The sequence below is a fragment of the Mustelus asterias genome, unplaced genomic scaffold (genome assembly GCF_964213995.1).
Source record: "Mustelus asterias unplaced genomic scaffold, sMusAst1.hap1.1 HAP1_SCAFFOLD_35, whole genome shotgun sequence".
Classification (NCBI taxonomy): domain Eukaryota; kingdom Metazoa; phylum Chordata; class Chondrichthyes; order Carcharhiniformes; family Triakidae; genus Mustelus; species Mustelus asterias.
The window spans coordinates 457,340-460,547 of record NW_027590117.1 but is presented as its reverse complement, the minus strand read 5'-3'; the positions used below and the strand labels follow the sequence as shown (position 1 = coordinate 460,547).

Here is a 3,208-nt window from a genome sequence, read left to right as displayed (position 1 = left end):
CACACAGACAAAGGGCCGAATGGTCTCCCTCTCTTTGTTGTATCCATTCTAAGATTCTAGATGTATGAGTGTTGGACTCATTCTGTATCGCTCTGTCTCTGGCGCGACGTATGTGTGTGATATTCATGATAAATCTATCTGAGAGACTTTGCAAATCTGTACACATTCTATCTGGAAGGTACATAATTGAAACCGGGCCTTTTGTTCTAATTAGCACATGATTCCACACGATCCTCTACTCAAAATCTTCAATGTAACATCATCTGCTTATCTCTGAAATTCATTCTCCATCGGCTCATGACGTAGATTTACCTTCAGTGCATCTGTGCCAGTCGACTCAGATGCTCCAGGTAATGACAAATTGCAAGTTATACTGACTAGATGGGAAAGTACATGAATATTGAATTTTCTATTGGGATTTAATGCTGACATCCAATCATTAATTCTTGTTTGATCTGTCCATGCAACAGCGACAGTGATGTGATTATTTTCCCGCACAACTGCAGTTCTGTATTGCGGCCAGTAGAGGTCAGCATACTGTGGCAGACTGAACTTTAGACATCAGAGAGAGACAGAACAGACAAGAATTGTACACATTATATTGAACTAGGACGGAGGAATTTCGAAATACTAAATTTGTTTGCCATATCAATTCGAAATCTACAAGTACGCTGCTTTCCTCTGTGTTCATCATTTAAGTACCGGTAAATCAGCAAGGCTATGCTGTTTCAGTGAAGGTATTTGTACCGGTATGTATTTTCTTTTGAACCAAGTGGCATTTTGAATCATTGTTGTTTAGCAGAGTTAGAATTTCATTATGCAACAATGTAATTATTGGTACAAACCTATTAAAGCATATATTACACAAAGTTTTACCTATTTCTCATTGGGGATGGTATATAGAGAGAAATCTACTTTTCTTCATATATATCACTGACAAATACCTGGGTAAGAGTTTTAACAACACCAGGTTAAAGTCGAACAGGTTTATTTGGTAGTAAATGCCATTAGCTTTCGGAGCGCTGCTCCTTCGTCAGATGGAGTGGAAATCTGCTCTTTTCCACTGTGTTTACCCCAGTCCAACGCCGGCATCTCCACATCATGACTATATCTGGGTGTACAAGTTTTAAACTCAAAATTTGCCAGTGGTGCGAAACTTGAAAATATTATGAACTTTAGTGAGAAGGATATTGATAATCTTCAAGAAGATACAGACCTGCTGGTGGAATGGACAGACACGTGACAGATGCAATTTAATTAAGGTAAGAAAGTGTGAAGTGATATATTTTGGTCCGAAGATCGAGGAGAGGTGAGATAAAATAAAGTGTGTGCCTTTAGTGTTCCTCGTCCCTTGGCACCTTCACCATGCCAAGATGCCACCGTCTATTCACCCTTCACAGAACCCATTGAATATCCAGCCTGAAGTCTGCATTTCACCGTCCACTTGTGCAGTGATCATTAAACATTTAGCACTCCCACGTTCCGATGTACCTTCACTCTGCAACGACTCATTGCTCCGTCGATAACTCAGTTAACGTTGCACCTTCTCTTTGTGCACTGCCCATGGTCGGCTTATCCTGTCCAGTCCCCATTGTGTTTCAGTCTGCTCAGTTATACTGTCCAGATTGCACCAACCTTTCTATTCTGCATAAATAATAAATGAATAAATGGAACCATCCCTTGATTAATAGCTGTCTCATTTCAATGTTTAGCGTTTGAGTTTAATGAAGCGCTGTGTGTGATTCCCGCCTCTATGCTTCTGTACAAATTTAGTCAAAGAACGTTATCTAACTATATCTTCAATTCTCCTTCTCATTGAAAAAGAACTGAGCGGGTGATGGATAATGTTTCAATAGTCGCGTTAAAAAGATAGAGAATGGATTTACAAATTTAAAATCCAAGGGTGACATCAATGCCTGAAGTAGTTTTCAGGCTGTGGCGACAAAAATAACAATGCACATTATCAATTTGAATTGTTCAAAATCATAGAATGGAGCATCCATTGTGGATGAATGGAAACTTTAAACTGTGTAGCTGTGCTGTGCTTCAAAATCTTGTTTTACAGAAATCTCCATTAATCATAAGTGTTGCCTCACCTGCTGAGCATTTTCAGCATTTTCTGTTTTTGCTTCGGATTTCCAACTTCCCGCTTTGCGTTGTGTTCTGTGTAGATGTTTTACTGCAATTGATCCGCTCTGTGACAGATGGAGCAGTACGTGTCGCCCAACTATGAAGCCTGCGAGATTACACTCCAAGCTGTTGAAGAGAATGAGGAGGAGAGCTCGGGAGGATCATTCCGTGATGGACAGATTTCCTGTATAAAAGAGATAAAGGTCTGTATTTCCACAGTTGTTTTAACAGACATAAGATGTCCCAACATGACTTGCAATCAGCGAAGTTCCTCCTAACTGTTACCGACGTTTTCAATACGAGATTTGTGAACTTATCAGAAGTTTCTACATTGTCAAGAATCCATATATGGACCTGTAAATTAATCTGTTGGCACGTGGCTCTGTGGAGCAATGGATAGCGCGTTGGACTTCTAAATAAGGACAAGTGAGCCATTCAAAGGTTGTGGGTTCGAGTCCCACCAGAGTCGGATTTTGGATCAGATTAGTAGCAAACGGTTTGCTTCTTCTTTGATGTGATTCAGTTTCGGCACCGACATTTTCTGCTCTGCCACCTTTCCGTGCTGTTCCTGTTTACTCGGCTCCCAGGAAAACCACTGACTCGAGAAGAAAACGCAAACCCCAGTGGCTTTCTTAAAGTGTGACACAACATTCGCTGGTTGCGTTAGAAGGAGTAACATAATTTTCAATTAGATATTTCGTTTCTTTTGGAAGATAAACAAGATTTAAAAACTCACACGCAGCAACAACTTATAAATAACTACAATCAATAAATAAATATCAGTGCCCTGCAGCGTGGTGGTGTTATCTTGATGTGTCTGCTGCGCTTGCCCTTCTAGGCTGTAGTGGCCGTGGGTTTGGAAGGTGCTGGCAAAGGAGTCTTGCTGTGTTGCTGCAGTGCATCTTGTAGGTCGGGCACACTGCTGCCATTGTGTGTCGGTAGTGGAGGGAGTGAACTTTTATGCATAAGAAGCGAATAAAGTGGGATGCTTTGTGCTGGATAGTGCCAAACGTCTGGAGTGCTGTTCAAGTTTCATTCACCCAGGAAACCAGGTGCTCCGGTTTCCTCCCAAAAGATG

At 41.1% G+C, this 3,208-nt stretch overlaps 1 non-coding gene across 1 annotated transcript; it reads left to right on the top strand.

Annotated features, from left to right (window-relative positions):
* Positions 1–2,508: 2,508 nt before the first annotated feature.
* trnar-ucu (transfer RNA arginine (anticodon UCU)) lies at positions 2,509–2,599 on the top strand. Its single transcript is given in 2 exon segments — positions 2,509–2,545; positions 2,564–2,599. It is a non-coding gene; the product is annotated as a tRNA-Arg (tRNA).
* Positions 2,600–3,208: the final 609 nt, after the last annotated feature.